This window comes from Elaeis guineensis, chromosome 2, assembly GCF_000442705.2.
Source record: "Elaeis guineensis isolate ETL-2024a chromosome 2, EG11, whole genome shotgun sequence".
NCBI lineage: Eukaryota > Viridiplantae > Streptophyta > Magnoliopsida > Arecales > Arecaceae > Elaeis > Elaeis guineensis.
In genome coordinates, this window is record NC_025994.2 from 97,404,190 (window position 1) to 97,427,134 (window position 22,945).

The following is a 22,945-nucleotide window of genomic DNA, read 5'->3' on the forward strand; positions in this document are numbered from 1 at the left end:
ATTTTCCAAAACCTAACCCAACATGGATGGACTTCCCCCCCCAAAAAAATAATAAAATAATAAAATAATAATAATAATAATAATAATAATAAAGAAAAAGGCTAGACTGATTATGCAAAAAAAGAAAGGATGTGCTTAATAAACCAGATGGCTCATATGCACCTTATATGAATATGTCTAACAAAATCAGAAAACAAAACATCTCTAAATTAAACAAAAACACTCTCATATGGCATTCATATAACACCATAATGATCAGCAACAAAAGAGTTTCCAATTAGCTGCACTATTTATTTTCCTATAGACATTATTAGTAATAAATAAGATGTGGTTCACCACTAGCTTCCAAATATCAAACAACAGTAGATGTTCAGTAGCAGATCTAGCCTGCTGTATAATAATATGAATGGCCTTTAGAGATAGAAATGAAAGAACCTACTTGACTCAGCAGTAATAGTAGCTTCTATCATAAAAAGGTCAACATCCATTCAAGTTATGGAAATGCAGATATAAGACAACCAATTCAAATTATTCTGTGTTGCCCTTTAGCCTGAAGTCAGATCTGGCTTCCCCAATTTATTATTTATGCTCAACCAATAAATTTTTCAGTTGTAGTTTACATATCTTGCGAATTAAGGAGCTCAACTGAGCTTGGCTAAGCCTATTTGTAGTGCCGGCCATCCCTGAGAGCTTTGTTGTAGGTTGGGGCCTTCAATCATCGGCCCAAAGCAATAGCATTTTCACCTCCTGCAATTGTGGGTAGCATTCCCACCAAATATAGCATGAAAATATCCTATAGACAAAATGATCTAGGATGCTGATTAGTACACATAAAAAGTTAATCAAGCCCATAAAATTCGGGGCTTGAACCTCATCACACAGGTACCCCTTCACGTATCTCATCAATTCCTTTCAGTTACATAACTTCCCTGCTGCGGCATGGTAGAACGAGCTACTCATGTACACAAAAGCAGCATATCACAATATTAAAATAAATAACTAATTCATATTTATAAATATTTTATGTTTATACAATTATATATCTATTTCTGTTAAATTATGCAATTATAGCAAAATACTATCCAAATTTATTAATTATTCACATGTTGAACAATAAATATTACTCCCATAAAAACATTACTAACCTTTTTGCTATGTTAACGATTCCTGTTCAATCAGATTATCTGATTAATGTGATTCAACTTCATAATTAATGGCATCTGAATTTCGCTTAACATAGGATAGAACTGGATTGGGTTTGAGTAAAACTGACAACCGAAGGCTCGACTGGGTTGGGTTAAAGTTGGAAGATACAAAGACTGTCTGGGTTCCGGATTTTACCTTCAATCACACGCAGACGCAGTCCATCTGAAGTGCAATCTTCTTCTTGCTCCTGTTAAGAGAACAAAAGGGAGTAAATGGCACAACCCAATTTAAAATCAATTGCCGGGCAGGTTTGCGTGGTGTCTGAGTCCTTTTTTCTTTTTTTTTTCTTCCTTTTCTGTTCTCGGATGGTGGACACCAACCCAGTGAATTTGACCACTTGTATGGCATGGAGCATTTCTCCCTGCTGCATCACTCGTAAACTAAAACCGTGTTTAGACGGCGAGAACCGTTATCCGCGACAGCCTATGGTCAGCGAAAGTTTCCCACTACTAAGACCTTTTAGAGGGAGCCGATTGGGCCCGCTTCCGTCCGTTCGTAAACTCTCTAGATAGAAAATTCCCACGGACCGCAACATTGCCACTGGAATAATCAAGAATTAAAAATAATAGCATTACTGTTGATCTAAAATCTAGGGCGGATAATACCAACCAGCTAAGGCTGCTTGGTATCCCTCTCAACTTAGAAGAGGTCCAATGTTTGAACCCTGATTGTGGCATCCACACCATGTATATATTTGTTTTAAAGAACAAAGCTAGTGGAACTTACATGTTTTTATTTTCCCATATGTTATTGCATGAGACCCAGAATTGGTCGCAGAAGTAATTTTATCTTAGCTTATTATGAAAATGCACTTTCAAAGCCTATTTGGCATTGAAGAAAAAATAAGTGGAGAACAAGAACAACTTGAACTAAGACATAATCATTGTTTGTTCATGTATGTGAAAATAAATTATTTACAATATATCTATTAACAAGTGACAAAATCTTAATGCCAAGACCTAGACTGGATTATATTGTTTGATGGGAGCATAGGATGCACAGGTTGCATGTAGTTGCACGACGAGAACCGCATTCATAGCAGGGAAGCATTAATCATAGAAAAATAATATAAGCAGCACAACATATCATAGACTCATCTCTCTCTCTCTCTCTCTCTCTCTCTCTCTCTCTCTGATAAGACCGAGGAATCATATTAGTCTAGTCTGAATACATTCAATAAAGTCGGAAAACAAAATATCTTCAGGCAGGGCTGAGTAGCCAATCCACAAATGATCTCCAGAATGTTGACAATGCGTTGTTTCAATACTTGGGGCCCAAGTTTGCATCAGGTAGTTTGCCTTTTCTAAGAGCCCCCATGTGGATCTTGTATGAACATCTTCACCCTCACCCTATCCTCATCCTAATAGGCCCACTCTAGATATTCTCATTGGAGAAATTCTTTGTACACCGCCCTCATTATAGAAAATCCAATATGAAGCGCACCGCTTCGTCTTATTAGGCCACATAGCTATCATTTTTCAACGCACATTTGATACTCATAATTCTATTTTTTCATTTAAAATTTTGGATGACAAAAATATCTTTTTTTTCGAAAAAAATTATGACATCCTGTACAGATATTATGACATTCTGGATTGAAATTATGACTTTTTGTACAGGATGTCATAAGTTTTTCACAGGATGTCATAAAGAAGAAAGGACATTTTCATCATTTAAAAAAATTAAATTCCAATCCAATCTATAGATTAGCCCCTTAAGACCTAAATCCCATCCAATCCATAGATTAGCCCCTTAAGACCTTACAAACCAAGACTTTAAGTCCGTAGGATCAAACCGGATCCTAGACCCAAACAGAATCCCGTGCAGCCTCTGTCCGATAACTGAGTCAGCTCACCTACGACTGAGTTGGCTCAAAATGACACTGAGTTGACTCACTAGCGTGCCGGCCTGAAACTCCCGAAATGCAGCTTTCTATCTGGTGCATCCTCTGAGACATAGTTAATCCAAACTGAGAATGGATTAACTCACCTGCAATTTAGTCGACTCAGTCTCAATCTGAGTTGACGAACCTGCAGAAACACTGCTACCTGCTGAAACTTCTGCTGGCTTGCTCCCTTGGCCTCTTTTCACCTATTCCTAAGACTTGAAAGCACCACACTTGAGCTCGCAATTTTCATCTTGGTGCTCCCAAGTCCTTGTGAACTCAGTCCTGTCCAGTAAACCCATCAGTCCCACATAATATCGAAAGCTATCTCGCGAAAGTACCTTCATAAGTGCATCAACTGGATTTTTCTTGGTGTGAACCTCACCATCTCCATCTCGCCATCCTCTACGAACTCTCTAATCCGATGGTATCTGATGTCGATGTGCTTCGTCCTTACATGATAAACAGAATTCTGTGCTAACAACAAAATACTCTGACTGTCACAATACATCCTGATTGCATCCTATGGGAAGCTCATCTCCAGTGCCAAACCCTTCAGCCATCGGACCTCCTTCACTGCCTCTATGATGCCAATATACTCCTCTTCGATGGTGGACAAGGCCGTAATGGGCTGTAAGCAAGATCTCCATAAGACAGGCCTTCGATATAGATTGAACATAAAATCTGTCATCGAATGCCGAATGTCCATATCTCCACCCAAATCTGTATCTACAAACCCCTCTATCTACCTCCGAGCCTCTTTGGACATGTCGGAGTATCCCTCAACACCTCCTCGTTAACCATAGCAGATGCCAACTCCAACTAAACCCGTCAAGTACCTGAAGATATCCTTCAGTGCTCGTCAGTGCTTCCTGCTAGACTGTGCCATAAATCTACTCATCTGACTCACCGCATAAGCTAAATCCGACCTACAATACACCATGGAGTACATAATGCTCCCCACACCAGAGGCATATGGAATTCTCTCCATCTCCTGAGCCTGTACTTCAGTCTGTGGCGACATGATTTTCGAGAGTCTGTAGTGCCTGACAAGTGGCAACTCCGTCAGTTTGGCATCCTTCGTCCCAAATCTCTCCAAGACCTTTTTGAAGCCTTTTTGAGATAAATGTAGCAGCCCCTTGATTCTATCTCTGATGATCTCCATACCTAGGATCTTCCTCGCAGGCCCCAAGTCTTTTATCTCAAACTCCTGAGAGAAAGCTGCCTTCAACTCCTGCACAACTTTCTTACTCTTGTATGCTATCAGCATATCATCTACATACATGAGTAAATACATCCTACATCCATCCTTCAGAGATCTAACATACACATATGGATCATAATCATATCTGTAAAGACCAATGCTCCTTATATAAATGTCAAATCGCTTGTACCACTGTTTCAAAGACTGCTTCAATCTGTACAGCGATTTCTTCAACAAACAAATATCTCCCTCTGACCCAGACTCTCTAAACCCCTGTGGCTGCTCCATATAAATGCTCTCCTCCAAATTTTCATAGAGAAACGCCGTCTTAACATCCATTTGCTCCAGCTCCAGATCCTGAGTAGCAACTATACTCAAAAGCATCTTGATGGATGTATGCCTGACAACTGAAGAAAAAAATCTCTAAATAATCAATACCTTCTCTCTGTATATATCCTTTGGCCACAAGCCTAGCCTTGTACCTCACTCCACCTTACTCTAAAGGTACCTCCTTTCTGGTGAAAATCCGTTTGGAGCCAATGGATCGAGCATCTTCCAGTAGATCCACCAACTGCCACGTCCGATCCTTTCTGAGAGACTCCATCTCCTCCATCATGACCTGCATCCATGACTCCTGATCCAAACTCTTCATGGCCTCCTCAAAGGTCTCTGGATCTCCATTGATAGTGATGAAGGCATAAGAAATGATCTCATCAATGCTATATCGCACCGGCTTATGAACAGTGCATTTCGACTTGTACAGTGCCACTCCTCTTGCGCTATCCTGCAATTCTGCTGCCTGTGGCTATCTCTACACCTCCTCCTGGACAGATTGCTCTCCTCGTCGATCCTCCACAGATGTGTAACCATGCCTGCCCGTCTCCACCTCAAACTGAACACGATCCGAGGTTGATATTGATGGCAAATCACCTGTATACGAGTTCTGCCCAATGCTGTCCTGTGCTGACTTTTCAACTTCAGCCGCACCTCCCGACTTTTTCAAGATGCTCTTTTCATCAAAAACCACAAACCAAGACCTTAAGTCCCTAGGATCAAACCTGATCCTAGATCCAAATAGAATCATTGTCATTGAAATTTTTCAATGACGAAAATGTCCTTCTCTCTTTATGACATCCTATGAAAAAACTATGACATCCTGTGCAGAAAGTCATAATATCGGCATAAAATATCATAATTTTTTTCGAAAAAAAAAAGATATTTCCGTCATCCAAAATTTCAAATCAAAAAGTAAAACTGCAGAAATTAAATGGATATTAAATATGCATTAGAAAGTAGTGGCTATGTAGTCCAATCAGATGAGGTGGTACACTCCTCGTCAGATTTTCTACACCGCAGACAGTGTGCCAAGAATTTCCCATTCTCATTGATATCTTGGGCCTCATCTGATCCAAGCTTAGCCTTATCACATAACTTTCTATACTATGGTGGAGGGTCTCTTATTTCCCCTACAAAACCAAACAAATCAAGGTCTTGATCATGGATCGAGGACCCGATCAGTACCATCATACTGAACATCTTGGTTCAGAATGGTGACTGCCTGGGTTTTGGAACAAGTACAGCACCCACCACCCTGAAACACATAGAACCAGACCACATCCTTGTTATCGGCTGGTATTGACTCGTACCAAGTGGGATGGGAAGCAGCATCAACCAGTCCATACCAGAAAGACATCCGTCCCTATAGGGGATGGAAGAAATAGAGGAAAAACGAAGGACAAAAAACAACAGCAAAGGGAGGGGGGGCGGGGAAAAGAACAAGTGGAAGAACAAAACTTAACGTAAACCTAGTTTATAACCTAAACAAACATAAAAGATCCTCAATAACTATAAAAGAAATCATAACGAAGAACAAAACAAAAGAATAGAAAAATTAAAAATACAGGTCCTAGTATGCATAGAGATGCCTACACATCCCAAGTACTGGTAGTCTGCTACGGTACCATTACAGTAATCTATCGACCCGGTTGGTGTTGATGGTACTCGGGAGAAAATCTCCAACTCCTTCCGCGAACTTCAAACAAACTTAGCTTAGGCCTTGCCCTCATCTTTTCTATGCTTATAAACAAATCTAAGCCCCTCCATTTGTTAAGGCCTCCTCTGTTCCTTCATTTTACATGCTCATACAGCTTAAGAAAGAAGTAAATACCACTAGTACTAGGGTCAGTAGAATTTAAAAGCATTAACGTGTCTGGTTGTTCATGAACATTTTTTGTTTAAAAAAAAAAAAATCATTGTGACAAAAGAAATGAATAATTTTCAATTTTAATAAAGATTAGAAAGCAAATACTTTCAGTTATTTCGGAACAGTGCTACCATCATGACAACGACAATGCTAGGATATCAACCAATTATCAGATAAAGAGTGGTACTACATAGAGTTTTCTAAACGCATAATATTCCAATTCAGCTGTACACTTATGCATTCAGACAGCATTGATTTCTGGTCAGGCCAGGGTCTAATTGAACCACTTGCAACCCAAACCAGACTAGTAAATGCGTGTGTATGTGGAACACTACTAATGAATAACTAATGCATATGCTTGGGCATATAAATGTCTTGCTAATTTGTATGAAAATATGGCTGTTATTCATGTGCTAAAAAACCAAGTACACATGCATATTCACATCTACATATATACCATGTCTATGTAGGTGCCTAAATGGATCATGATAATATGCATTTCATACAGAAAAGGTGAGCATATCTCAGTTTCAAATCATGCAAACCACTTTTCCTTGATCCCTTCGTACTAGCAAAAGTATATGCATGCAACTAAGAAATCAAACAAATGCATAAGTATTTCAAATAAGTGTCATGAAGGATTACATTAAATCCTAAAGCATTGAAGGAATATCAGAAGTACCATCAAGAATGTGATCGTGAGAGCAAATTTTACTGAAAAAAAAGAAACAGATCTAACAGAGTGGCAGTAGTTACTAGATGCATAAACAAGAGACCAAAAAGATACTCTACCCATAACCAATGATGAAGATCTCAATAGGTGACAACTGCCTCCCCACAAGCCACTGCACAATACAACAATCAAATTAGATCTTCAATTCAGACTCAGCATGCAATATATCAAAATCCATCACTTCCTCAACCCTATTTTATAAGTGGTTTACATAACTGTGAATGCATTGTAGTAAAAGAAAAAAAAAATTACTGCTTCCAAAAGGAGAAGGTTAAGAACCTACCTGAGCCCATACCAAGCTATTTGTCCAGCTGTCAGCTGAATAAATTTTTTTTGAGGTACATCTAACTGCAGGACTGCTACAGTTTGAATTATGGACAAACTATTAAGATGTATATTGCTTTCAATAGGAAAGCAGCACAAAAAATTAAACCTCTATCTGGTGGAACTCATTTAATTCAAGCAGTTACAAGAGATCCAAAAAAATAAGGTCACATAGCCTAGGAAACCTTAAACACATACAAGGATCCTTGTTTCTTAGAACTTAAGAGAGGGCAGATGTGTAAAAACTAAACAAGGGACGAATAGTAGCAGAGGGCAATATACAAGGAAAAGTAACACTTTTGAAATAAACAATCACTGTTCCACTGAGTGCTTCAACAAAAACCACAATATAGGAAAATTCATTGCAAAATGCTAAATGAGATTGAATATAAAATTAAAAAATCAAGGAGATCAGCTTAAGATCTGCTACTTACGTAGTAATCATCCACAAGGAATTTATCATGTGCGACCAACTAACAAAATTACAAAAAACACCGAGCCCAAAAAATTTTGCCATAATATAATTAATATAATAGAATAAACAATTAACACCTCCCATGCCAGTTCCAAGCTGGATGAGAGAAGTGGACGGTTGATATTAGGTTGACAGCCAATTGTATGTTAAAAAATATGAAATGGCTCCAAATTTGACACGCCTAATAAATACTAGGGCATTCCCTGTTATATGCGACACACGACAACCTGACTTGGTTGTGGTGAGAAGTGGACAAGGGTCGGCTTGATTGTTGCCCATAAACATAGTATCACAGCATAACCAAGTTGTAGGGACAAACCAATAAGGGTTATTTGGGGTGAGAGAGAATTATTCTAAACACATGCCCACACGGGTCCTCACACTTATGATTTAACAATTACAAATACATATTTTGAAAAGACAGATGAGCATTTAATAATCCTTAAGAGCAGATCAAATTTGTCATAAATAGATTACATTTTCATTAAGAGAAGAGAAAGATCAATATGTGAGAATTGTAAAGTGATACAAGTGAGAGAGTTTAGCCACACTATCAATTACTATTTTAGATGTGTATTGTGTATACTAAATGTGAGAAGAAAGGAAAAGAAACTAATAAACATCCAAAGATAAGATGGTAGGATTTAGAAGGGAAAATGTTATAACTTTTAGAAATTATTAGAAGAAAAAAATTGGAATTTAAGGATTGAAATGAACAAAATGAGACCAAATGACCAACTATATTAAGAGGGTAGCTAAGATATTTTACAAGAGACAAAGGAGAAGAAGTATATATAAAGAAACTAGATGGTGGAATATTGAGATACAAGAGACAATTATAACAAAACAAAAACAATGGCAAAAAAAAAGGGTCAAATATTTCATAAAACATAAGAAAGCTAGTAAAGATACAAAAATATAGCAAGGCTAAATATAAAGCAAATGATAATTTATATGATAGGTAGGATTCAAAAGAATGTGAGAATGAAAACTAAAGATTTTGATCAAGTTAAATGGAATAAAAGTGAGCATAATAGAATATTGATGAAAAATGAGAAAATTAAAGAAAGATAGAAGCAAAATTTTGAAAAAAAAAAATTAAATGAGGGTTCTACTAAAGAAATCTTTATTGAAAAAGTGCAATCACCCAGAAGTCAAAGACTCTATTCATACAATTCATAAAAGCAAAACAGACATAGCTTTGAAAAGAATGCAAAAAAGGTGAGGCATTAGTGGCAGATGAAATATCTATTTGAGGTTTGGAAGATTATAGGATATATTGGGTTAAATTGGCTTTCTAGTCTATTTAGTGAAATTATGAAAACTAAGAAAATGCTAGATGATTAAAGGAGAAATATTGTAGTACCTGTCTACAAGAATATAGATGTACAAAACTATTCTGATTACCATGAATTAAGCTTATGAGTCTCTCTATAAAATTATGAGAAAGGAATTGAACAAATAATAAGGCAAATAATAACTATTTCAGTTAACCAACTTGGATTTATGCCTGAAAGATCCCCAATGAAGGCTATCTTTTCACTTAGACAGTTAGTAGAAAACATATAAGAGAAAAGGAAAATCCATATAGTCTTCATTGGTTTAGAGAAAGCTTACAATAATGGTGCCAAGAAAAGTAATTTAGTGGGATTTAAAATGGAATGGTGTACAAAGGTATGTTGAAATAATTGGGGACATGTATATTAGGATAATAGCAAGTGTTAGAAGTTGCTATAGCACAACAAGTATTTATAGTCACAACAGATTTTTGCATCAAGGATCAGCACTAAGTCCATATCTTTATGTATTGATTACGAATCAACTTGCATCTAATTTCCAGAAAGATGTACCATTGTGTACGTTATTTGAACATGATACGTCATTTGCATAAAATATCAATAAAGATTGATGAAAAGGAGATACCATAGATGGACCGATTTCATTATTTAGATCTATTATATAATAATAGAACTAGAAATGATTGAATGAAATAGAGGTACGTAGCTGGAATATTATGTGATAGGTGCATCTTCGGGACATAAAGGAGCAAAGAAAATACATGAAAGCAAATTGAATGTGACAGAAATGAGAATGATAAGATGGTTGTGTAGTAAAAGTAGGAAGGATAGATTAAGAAATAAATAAATTAGAGGAGTTTTAGGAGCTACATAGATTAAAGACATGGTATGGACATGGACAATGACAATCTAAGAAGGCTCCTGTAAGGAGAGAGATTTTAATTTGTAGTGAAGGTTGTAAGAAAGGAAAATCAAGACCAAAATTTATATGGATAAAGGTTATGAGGAAGGATACAGAAAAACTTGGACTAACATCAGAGGTGACATTAACAAATGAGGATCCATAAAACTAATACCAAATATTTTGGAAAAGGCTAGACGATTATGATTATGGGTATGAGATTATCAAGCTATAATACAACTCAAAGTAAAATAACATAAAGAAATTCAAGAGGATGTGGACAATATATAAAGCAAATAATGTTTCAGAACTTAACCTTCAATTTTCCACAACATTAATCTCTTTTGCCTAGCCCCTTAGCTTTCAGAACTAAACCTTCAATCCTCCATAATCTCTTACATTCTTATCTTGTTCATTTTCCAATTGCTGTTTTCCACAAGTGATAGGTATAGGGACTTATCAGTCAGAAAGCAATAGTACAGGGGAAAGATAACAAAAGAAGAAAAATGAATATCCAAGGCTCGAACCCCACATGTGGATGTGAAGGTAGTTATCTTGGAATCTTCATATTCACAAAAAAGGCTTCACCAGCGCAGCTATGTATATGGGCATATAAGTATTTTGAACGTATGCTAGTAATCAAAGCTAGTGAGTTTGCATACGTTTATTGCAGAAAAATAATAATTAAATGATAAATTACATATGAACCTAGGAATATTTTACTATTGATTATGGCAGAAATGACATAGTTAACCATAAAAAGAAGCGAAAAGTCACATTAAAAAGTTAAAACCTAAGAACCTAAGTCAAGGACATTATTGTCTTATAACTAAATTTTCAGTTCCGCACAAGTAAATTCAATTCTTGTATATATTAAGTCTATTTAGTTAAAGATAGCAAAAATTTGACAAGATAGCAGACTCTGTCAGATTTGCTTTATAGAATACCTGGATAGTCTCTTTCTAAATTGGGACCTCATTCTGAAGTATCCTACAAAATCAGAGCACATAGGGGCATTGGTGCATGACCTATTCTAGATATAAGTAAAAGTCAGAAAGTAGCATAATGAAAGTTAATACTTAAGTACATCAGTTACAAGCAATTCATCGAGATTAAAATCACCCCAAATAGTTTCATTATATAATATATGACTTCCTCTGTGTGTGCAAATAATAATGACTTGTCTTCTAAACACTTGTTAACTTGCTAGAGATTGACTCCATAAATACTTCTAATCCTTTCAGGAGAAGACAAACTACCTGGTATTCTGGTTTGACTCATGAGTTTCTTTCTTTTGTTAAACTTGGTTCCAAATTCTCTATCCTTCCTAGTTCCTTTTAATCCTCGAGTCAATAAGAGGATCTCAATGCTCACGAGAAGATTCCCTGATGAACAAAATCATCAAATAACTTCCATAGTTATGGAAGAAAGGTCTTAATTCAATGCGCCATAATAAACTATTGTATGTTTAAGCATTTCACAGACAGCTACACAGTAAGGGTAGAATCATATCAGGATTTATCCATTTTATGCAACAGAGTAAATGAATGAACAGAACCATATCTTCTTTTATCATAGACAAGGTAGATGAAAATATATTACTGAATACCAAAGCTGCAATGTTGATACATGTCTTTGCTAATTAGAAAGCATTACATGTTTGTCCTTGCATAGATGAGCTTCTTGTCTCTTTCTATGGATATAAAATGAAATATTGAAATGAAACAATAAAAAAAATGGTTTTTTACTTACATAAAATTTCTTGGTTAGGATTTTTCTTATGAAATAGAACGAAATATGCTCAGATTTTTTTTTTGCCTATATGGAATATCAAAATAAAGTAGAATAACATGTTTAGATGGGTTTTTTCCTTTTCATAGATGGTTATAAAGTTATAAGAACTAAATAGAATGAAATATGCTTATACAGGACTTTTCTTTCAAATATAGATTATTAATGTGAAAGAGAAGAAAATATACTAAGAGACAAGTTAAATTAAATGCAAAAATTAGAGTATATATGAGAAAATTACAAAAAATAGAGGAAACTATAGGGGAATTATAAAAAGTTGAAAAAAGTGTAACACATTTAATAAATTAAGCTCCAATGATCATGATCCAAGATGATGAAAATAAAAATAGAAAGAGGTGAAATAAATTTTCTTATTTTTATTTTTAAATTTTTAAATTTTAAATATTCCTAACTTCTTTTAGCCAGATATCTAAAACCTCAATTGAAACTGGCAAAATTGCCCAAACAAAATTCTACCCAAGGGACCCAAACTGAACCACCATTTAAAACCTTGGTTGAGGAGATGACGTCTTATGCTTTTAGACTTCTAAGTTGAATAATAACTTATAATGCCACTAAAGAAACTCAAAACATTATTTATCATAATGTTTTGGAAATAACAGATGTTAGTTGGTGGAAGCATGTAAACATTCAAATACCTATAAAACATGGTAGCATGCCTTGCCAGAATGACACACACGGCAGCAATGCATATGTTTCTATATCCAAAAGCAATGAAAACAATTGTAGATTTAAACTTTTAATAAAAGAAAATATGTTCAAGCTGATTTCTAACTTCTGCAACATGTCAAGTAAAAGATTAATGCCTATAATAATATCATCGGTCATTGAGAAGTAAACAAACAGGTGCACACCTGCATACGAGTATTTAGATATACATATTGATATACATGTAAATAATCTATATATACACACATTATTTCGGATAAAATGCAATAATTCAGCACAGGCAAGGGCAGACTAAAGTTGCAACTTCAAATAAATCCCACCTTCCCAAATACCATTTTGTTACATGAGACAGCAGTGTTTACTGGGATAATGCAGATATGATCATATCATGCAACATATTCTAGTATTTGTCCATAATACAACTCCCCTAACCAGAACCTAGCTCCCCCCGCCCCCAAACAAAAGATAAAAATAATAAATAATAAAACTGCATGTTACCATGTTATATATGCTTCTTTTTTTTTTTTTTTTCATTCTGAGCACCCAAAATCTCATCCATTGGCCCCAAACCCAGCAATGCTCCATATTTTCACATCTAGTTACTCAAACCAAAAACCCTATGAGGTATGAGCATAAAAACCTCTATATCACAACATGCAGAACAAATAATATCATGTGCTTTAATAAGTGCAGAACTTTCAATAGTTCACTTAAATAATGTGTTTATGCATTTGAATATTAGATTTAATTTCATAAACCTCTCAAAATCCTCCCAAAGTCTACATCCCTTTTTTGACCAGCACTAAGAAAATCATTTAAGTGGCATCAAGATGTCAGATAGCTAAACAAAATGTCTCATTTGTTTAAAATTTTTAGTGCATATCATAACAAAAAATGAGCCAATGTTAATACTAAAATAAGGTAATCAGCGCAAATAGGATTTCCTTGTGTTGACGAGTTGCAATAAAAATAAACTCACACAAACTCATATTAGTGGATTATGTTATAAATTGGGGTCATTTCCATCCTTAGATACATGGTAACTTCGCAATCTAAAAAAAAAAAAAAAAACTGCAAATATATGTAGGCCATGCTAGGAATTGCTTTGAAGCTTTTGGAAGTAGAGCTTTCGAGAAGTAGAGCTTTCATAAAAAATTGTTTACTGTTTGGTACCATATTTATAAAATACTTTGAAACTATATATGTTTGATAATTAAAATAAGAAAGTGCTTTTAGTATGATAAAATGACGATAAAAGATATTACATATTATTGTATAGTAGAGAATAATACAATATAATATTATATATTAAAATATTACCATATTATATAATATTATTATCATATAATGTAATACATCTTAATAAAATAATAAAATATTATATTTTATATAATAATCTAATCTAATAATGGATTATAAAATAATAGATTAATTATATTATTGTTAAAATATTATTATATTTGATTGCATTATTATTATAATATAATAATACTATAACATATTATATTATATGTTTATAATATAAATATTATCATATTTTAAAATATTATTATATTGTATAATATTATTATCATATGATGTAATAATATAATATAATATAGTTTAATATAATATAATTATATAATATTATTATTAAATATTATTATATTAGATTATATTTTTATTATATAATAATACTATAATAGATTGTATTATATGTTTATAATATATCATAATATTAATTTATTATTATATTATATTTATAGTATAATAATAATGATATGATATGATATAAGACGTAATTATGAGATTTGTAGATGGGCATTTATGTCATTAAAAAAAATTATTTAAATCAAAACAGCTTCCCAATATTGGTCAAAAAGTATTTTTGGAGAAAAGCTCCAAAATGAAGCTTTTCTCAAATAGACCTTTTCGGCTTTCTAACAAAGCCAAAATGACTTTTCGATTATTTATCGAACACCATTGAATCATCAAAAAGTACTTTTGGAGAATCAGAAAGTGCTTTCTGACACTCCAAGCTTTGCCAAACAGGGCCATAATAAAATTTAACTATTATCAATATGCATGGTTAAATTTTGAGTAGAATTATAAGACTTTGGTATTAAGCCAAAGCATGGACCTTCACTATGAGATAATTCACCAAAGCAATTGAAAAAACAAACACAACACTATAGTGGTCAGAGACTAGTTAAACAAGAATAATAATCGTACAACACTATCAAATTAGAAATCTCATAATCAAGACACATACCAAGCTTCCTAACAATATAATAAGTAACACAAAGATAGTAAAATCTATTTGACTAACATTCCTCTCCCTTTTAAGCAACAATGGTACCTAAAGAAATCTGCCACAATTTACAGAAAAGAAACATCATAAAGGTAAGGATAGGTAGGTTCCACGAAAGTTTCTCCACAGTGTATCTGAAAAATCCTACCAAAAAAAGGACCCATAAGAAAACAAACATATAACTTTTTACCTTTGAAGAGAACTAAATTCAAGTATCAAACAAGGGGATAAAAGAGTTCCATATCCATTATTGCAAAGGCAAGGAACAAGGATACAATGCACTAGTTATGGAGAGGTGGAACATCAGCCAGCCATACAACTCGTAAAGTAAGAATTGTTAAACAGTTGAATTTCGGCTGACAAGTACTCACCTGTGCTTAATTTAGCCCTACTTTAATTAGTTGGTAGCTGAAAAATTATAGGTATCAAGCAAGCCAATGGCTGCATCATTAAGGGACAAAATACCTCAATTTAAGGAATCAGAGGTGTATGGCTTATTTTTCCAGCCAAACAGCAGAACCAATAGCCCTTTTACCCAAAGTACATGGAGGGAGAAAAGAAAGAGAGGGGGGGTGAGGAAGGAAGAAGTCAGCTGTCTTACTGGCTAAACCATTGGTCTCTTCATCTCTCCCTTCCTATTTGTTGATTTCATCTTAAATCTTCTATTGCAACCATTGGATTTTGGGAGAAGCACTAGCATCCAATGAAGTGTCTACTTCTTGATTCACATAATTAATTCAGCCTGAAGTTTGAGAATTTGCCTCTGGAAGGCGAGATCCCCAACCTAACCATGAATTGTGGACTTGCTGCTATATGACAAATTTAAACCTTAATCAGATCTGTAAATTATCATCGATCTACATCAGCTACACACCAAGGGGAAAAAGATAAGTAGAGAAGTAGACAAGGGACCAAGATTGGCGGAACCGGTACCGATGGCCGGATCGGCCGGCCGGCGGTACGGTACGGCACGCCTCTGTTCCATTCCGAACCGAGGCGAACCGACGAAGGAAAACACGGACGAACTGGGGAAGAAAAAGAGAGAGGGAGAGAAATAGAGTGAGAGAGGAAGGGAGGAAGAAAAAGAGGGAGGAGAATCTGCCGGAGGGGCCGTCGGAGGGCAATCGTGACCGTCGGACGGCGGAAAGAGCTCCCGCGGCTCCGCGCGGGGAACAGAGGCGATCCGCTCCTGTTTCTCGGGGCTTTTTTTTAAAAAAGCCTTTTCAAAGTGAAGTCGGCAAAATCCTTAGTGAAGCCGGCAAAATCCATGCCGACTTCACTTTGAAAAGGCTTTTTTAAAAAAAAGCCCCGAGAAACAGGGACGGATCGCCCCTGTTCCCCGCGCGGAGCCGCGGGAGCCCTTTCCGCCGTCCGACGGCCACGGGTGACCTCCGGCGGCCCCTCCGACGGATTTTCCTCCCTCTTTTTCTTCCTCCTTCCCTCTCTCTCTCTATTTCTCTCTCTTTCTCTCTTTTTCTTCCCCGGCACCAGCATGTGCCGTTTTGCATGTCGGAACCGTCTCGGTTCTCCGCCGGGACGGTTCGGCACGTCCCGTACCGGGTGGTTCGACCCGGTACGACATTCCTTGCAAGGGACCAAGCACTGTAATTCTGCACACCAAGGGGAAAAAGATAAGTAAAGAAGTATACAAGGGACCAAGCACTAAATTTTTTTTGCAAGGCTTTAGCGCAATCTCACTGATTGGGCCATAGAGTCCCAAGGCTTGGTTTGGAAGAAGTTCTAGACCAACTACGATCATCACAAACTTAATAAACTGATGTTCAGGGTACTGATTTTAATCAACTCTGCATTCAACTTTATGTGGATCTTGCATGTAGGATTCCTCTTTATATTGAAATTCTTATTTGGCATCAATATTGCATCAGAGCATGTAAATTTGGCATCAGGGCTCGTAGACCCAGAAGTTTCAAATAGAATATGATGATAAATTCATGGAAAAATGTTCCTTGATTTGTTTCTAACATGTGTCAGGAATGCAAAGTAGCTTTCACTAACTATCCACTACACGTCTCTAATTTAGCTCATGAAAAGCACATAACCTGAATCCTTTACCTATGCAAGGACTATTTGATTTTTTTTTTTCTTATTATTCTTTAATCCTCTCAACTTCTACCTTAAAATCCATATTAGAACAAAAATTAAAACTCGGTTTCCTTTATTAGGCCATCATTTAACAAATATTCATTGAATAGTTTGACTTATCTTCCAATATAAATTGTTATGACAGAGACTTCACCATCCACAAACTGCAATCATGCTTCGCATGACCTATCATCCTCCACTAGAAACCACTCTCAAGTCAAAATAGCAAAAGCAATTCTTTCCTACTGGTCTTTATTCTCCCAGTCACTTGGAGCAGTACTGATCAAGGCAGACTTCAAGTCGAAATTGGAGTGGTTACTAGAACCCCAACCACCTTGAAACAAACTCCTTTGACCAGTCAAAGGACACCATCATCTAAAATTGCTGAGAGCACCTTCCCCTCTACAGCCAACATCGAAGCTTATCTAAATGATACAGTGAATAGTTATAGAGTCTCAAAACAACTAGGAAGGATCAGGCTCAAAAAACTAGTAATAACATCTTCACTGCACCCATTCCTCAAGCAAGACTACCACACCTCTGAACAATTGTTACTGTAACAGAGATCTCAGCATAGGCAAATATACTTTGAAACGCCACCAGCCACTACTTAATATTGTTCTGCCCTTCCAGATAAGTATATTAGTAGTAAATACCTGTACAAAACAATGCAATCTCCAAGCCATATTTCCACAACAAAAACACAAAAAATAAGCTTAAAATGCTACATTTCTCCCATAGGACTGTCAGACATTTGAAATAAGCAACCTGAGGATTTAAACTTTGCCTCATTATTTGACTAACTTATGAATCATTTCCCAAACTTTACATGATTCACAAAGATAGCACTTGCTAATATTTTGGAAAACAAAATCACACCCACAAATTACTACATTCAGAATCAGGAAAAATAACACCTTTAAAAATACGATCAAAGGCAATTAAGTATCCATCCCAAGCATAAACCATAGAGGCTTTTTTAGAATGATATGTACAATAATTAGGTGGCTGAAGCTGACTTAAATCAATAAAAATACAAGCAAAGACAACATAGAGGATGTACCAGAATAAGGGAATCAAAGAACTAAGAAGATTACCACGGAAGAGTTGCAGAGACCGACAGATGAATAAACAATCAAAAGCCCAAGCATAGACAATGAAGAATACAAGCTCAGATCGCTTCCACGAGCTATTGCTTATCTCCTCTCTTCTACAACTGTTGTGACAAAGGATTGAAATGTTTCAAGCTCACATTAGTTTATCGACATATATTTTCCTGATGGTCCAAGAAAATAATATGATAACAATAATCCAATTTTCCAATGTAATTAAAATAATTTTATGTGAAAATTTAATCATTAGGCAGAACATGTTAGCCACTTAGCCAATCAAGGTTCAGAAAAATGGTTTTCAATTTTGGCCTGGCCAAGCTAGTTTGCTTGAGAATAATGAAAAATAAAATATCAAAAGAAAAGAGTGTTTTTAAAGAACAAGCAAAATTGATTAGGTATACTTTTATGGTAACTTGTATTATTTGTTTGTATGTTTGGGGCCTTTGGGTCAAGCATTTTGGAAATATCATGCCAGCAAAATAAGAAATATATATTTTTATGAAAAATGAGCAGATATGGTTAACATCATTTTAGAATACAAATTACCATTTTATTAATTGATGATAATCTAGGCAGGCCTATGTCAAACTTTTACTTTTCCTCGGAAACTCTTTAGAATCCAACACCTTCATACCTCCAAATCTCCCTATAAGTAACAAGAGTTCATTTTTAATATTAACAAATGCTGTTTGATTCATGGAGATGAAGATTTTGAGAAATATTGGCTCGAGTTGCCCATGCATACGCTATTTGACCCATATGTAAGTGTTGGCCAAGAATTTGAAAAAGAAACATGATTCAAATTAACTCTGACCAAAACAAGTTTCAATTGCTGATAGTGATGCTAACAAGTGTTGCCAAGATGGACATTTTTATTGACTTAAATTTAACACTCGGTCCTAAGATTACTTTGGGCCAAAAAATTGACCAGCTGGTCATCAATTTATAGTTGAGGCTATCAGCAAATATATTGTTAAATTACAATTTAAATGTTGAATTAAAATAATAATATATATAAATATTACCTCACAAAAAAAGAATATAGTAAAAAATGACAATCACTTTCACTTGGGCTTGAGTCAGGTAGATTTCAATATTAGGGTCAAGAGTCAACTTCAGGTCAAGCATCTTGACCTGAATTTTCACCAAGAAGGTTTAAAGTTAAATTTTAAACCCAGATGGGTTAATTCTAGGGAAAGAGAATGGGAAACAAGGATTCAACATCCTCCATCCACGACAGTCTCAAAATTCCAGCACACTATGCGTGTACAGCATGTGAACTCCCATTAGATCATCCATCTGATTCGATTTCCTGCATTAGAAATAAAAACCCTCCACTAATTGAGGGAAAATAAATAAAACCACACCTTAGATCATGTAATAAGTCCAAATTAACAATACATGCACGAGGGGAATGTTTCTCTGGCGTTATATACAAAGAATACCTTAATGATCAAACGCAGAAGCTTAAACATAGAATAAGAAGGCAGGAAGGGAATCAACATTCATCAAGGTTCAAGATTTATCAAGATTCCAGATTCAAGATTTTCAAGAAAGAGGGTGGGAATGTACCGGGAGGTTGTAGCGGTGGCACAAGGTGTCCGGTGGTAGATGTGCCCTCGCTGGGTTTGGAGGCTGCCGGAGATGCTGCATACTCCGCCGGGCACAGGGAGGCCAGCGGTGGGCGGCGATCAGGGGAGAACGGGTGGACGTGGACGGGCGGTGGAAGCCGGAGCGGATAAGCGGTGGCGGAGAGGAAGAAAGGAGGAGACAACGGGTGGAAGTAGCCGGGTTCGGTGAGCGGAGACGACGAAGGGAAAGATCAGAGAAGTGCGTCGCGCGGTGAGAGGGTCGGACGGGGGTTTTATATGGGAGTCCGCGATCTTGGACTTTATGAGATACCGGTCACCATGAAGCGTCAAACAAGACCTTGCTTGGACCCAAGCAACTGAGATCGTGCCATCGTGGGATGCCGTAATCCTCAAAAGAAAAAAAAATGGACGGCCGTGATTTCGTCGATCTCGATTAACATAGGATGGAATAGGGCTTTGAATTTTTTATAAATATAACGGCGAAGCACCGTAACTGTTATTTTTTGAACAGTATGAGAAGCATCCACGTAGCGTGGGTTCTTCGAACCGGCGCGCGAGAGCTACGCGTCGAGAGGTCACGTTGCATGCTCGACAGCGTCCACTTTGAACTTTTCACTGGAACAGAGGCTTCGGACCACATTGTTGTACGTACGCCCACGGTACATACCTATAGAAGCGCGTTTTATTTTAGGCCGGACCCAAGTTGAGGCAGACTGAACCGGCCACTTGGGCTGCTAAGTATTTGCCTGATAGGTGCGGCTGGGGAGAAAGACTCCTGATGGAAAGTATCTTCCTTCTCGCGTTCGATGAAGATTGAGAGTCTATGATTTGTCGGAGCTTTAGATCTCAGCTATCAATAGATCTTCTTCTAAACATATCAACCTAATTCCCAATTAAATCGCTGGTAAAATCCGTATGATTTTTTTGATTTTCTATCAAGTATTTCCAATAAGCCACCTTCCATTTGCACATGAAAAGTGAACCAAATACCTCATTAGAGATGACGTATGACTTTAAATCTTCTTTTTCTTTCTTTTTTTTTTTAGGTTCAATGTGATCATCGTCGTCTTGTTTGAAGTCAGTGGGTTGCCGAATTTTCATGATCAAGATCTTCCTTGTTCTTTTCTTCTTTCTTCTTCTATCAGATTGGCTGTCGTTGTTGAGGGTCGCTATTATTGCCATCTACCGCTAGGTTGTCATGACTGCAATTGCTGGAGATCACCATCGAGGGTCGCTGCTATGGGGATGGCCGGTCCAAAGCCCTTCCCCCAATTTTTTCATGAAGAAGAAAAAGAGAGAGAGGGAAAAAAAAAGAATATTTTGACTCTCTTTGTTTTCCACTTTCTTTCTCTCTCCTCTTTATCTATTTTTTTCTCTCCACTTTCTCTTTTTCTCTCTCTAGATATCCTGTGAATTAATGAAAGATCCAGATACTTAGATAAACCTAAATCAACTAATTGACCCTACAAGGGATACTAGACCTATTGTACTACAGCTATCTACTATAATTTTTTTACTGTCTATGATTTTTATATTCAAATTTGATTATATAGAGAAGTAACTGTAATAAGAATATATCGAGCAGAATATCTTATTTTTGAATTTGTAGATCGAGAAATAGATCGATATTTATTGTATTTGAGTCTAAGATTGACAAAGATAAAAAACATTCTATGTGATCACCTGTATGTATATATGTATATATATTTTTATATTATATATGATGGTTTTTGAATTTGTACCAAATGACTATTGTTTGTCATATGATTGCTGATACGAATATAGTAAATATATGATCTTTATTGCATTTATGTATCACATAATAATTGCTGAGAATGAGATGTCAACTATTTTGTATGATTTGATTATTATGTAAAAAATTTTGAACTAGCCATGATATGGATTATCAATCAGATTGAATCATGATGCTTTAGATTGCTAATCATGGATCAAATCATGACAACCTAATTTGGTACCATATGCCGAAGCATGGATACCTTAGTTTGCCACCAAGATCCAAAGCGCAGATATCTTGATTTACTACTACGAGCTGAAGTACGGATATTATGATTTGACAGTCATAGATTGAAGCATGATCATAGTTAGTCTAAAATCGAAAATATTTGTTCATGGGTTTAGATTTTGCTAATGAAACATGGATAATAATAGGTGTGGCAATTGGGTCAAATCGGATCGGATTGGATATCGGTCAAGTCAAAAAATTATCAACCCAAACATGATCTGTTTATTAAATAGATCAAAAATTCAAATCTGAACTCTGTCTGTTTATTAAACAGATAATCCGATCTAACCCGTTTAATCTGTTTATTAAACAAATTAAATTAGGTTAAATACGTTAAACAGGTTAAACAGGTTGGATTAAATGGATCAAAAATAAGTTAAGTAGGTTTTAAACAGATCAAACAGATTAAACAAATTAGATTAAATAGATCAGAAATAGGTTAAATAGATTAAATAGATTATCTGACTCAATTCAATCTAAATATTAAATGAATTAAATGGATTAAACAGGTCAGATATTTAAAATCCAAATCCGATCCAAATATTAAACGGATCGATCTATTTATGATCCAAGTCTGTTTAGTCTCAACCAAACATGTTTATGACTGATCGGGTTATATTTTGGCAGTCCTAGATAATAAGTTATATGAAACTGTTGATAATATTTGTGATAGATTTATGATGATACAAAATATATGTTATATACATATATAATGATTTAGGATATACTAGATGTTTAATATGAGATTTTATAATTTATGTTTTCATTTTGATATTATTAATTACTATTTTTGAATGATAATTGTTGTGGAGAGAGGTGGACTCTTTAGTCCCACATCAACTATTCAGTCAGGCACCTCACCTTATAAGACTTTGAAACCCTCCAGTCTCTTATGAGGTGCCTTTTGGCCCGCAAAGCGACCCATAAGGACAAAATCGTACGGGGATCCTACGGGGACGTTCAAAGTGGACAATACCTCACATACTGGGTGGGGCCATCTTACGTCCGACATGGGCTATGGGCGCATCTCGAGAGCCGATCCGACCTTATGAGCCTGGCTGACCGGACCGCAACACTAGTGGCCCATACAGGCCTCTCCATAACAGGTTCGGTCC

General features: G+C 35.8%; 1 long non-coding RNA gene across 4 annotated transcripts; it reads right to left on the reverse strand.

The window, feature by feature from the left end:
* Nucleotides 1-451: 451 nt before the first annotated feature.
* On the reverse strand, nucleotides 452-20,141 carry LOC105052181 (uncharacterized). 4 transcript variants are annotated; one of them, XR_012138845.1, is made up of 5 exons: nucleotides 19,788-20,141; nucleotides 18,201-18,319; nucleotides 11,489-11,614; nucleotides 1,342-7,343; nucleotides 452-952 (listed from the first exon to the last, which is right to left on the reverse strand). It is a non-coding gene; the product is annotated as an uncharacterized lncRNA (long non-coding RNA). The 4 variants fall into 4 exon arrangements; XR_012138846.1 differs by having other exon boundaries at nucleotides 453-747; nucleotides 19,788-20,140; XR_003801941.2 differs by lacking the exon at nucleotides 452-952 and having other exon boundaries at nucleotides 973-7,343; nucleotides 19,788-20,136.
* Nucleotides 20,142-22,945: the final 2,804 nt, after the last annotated feature.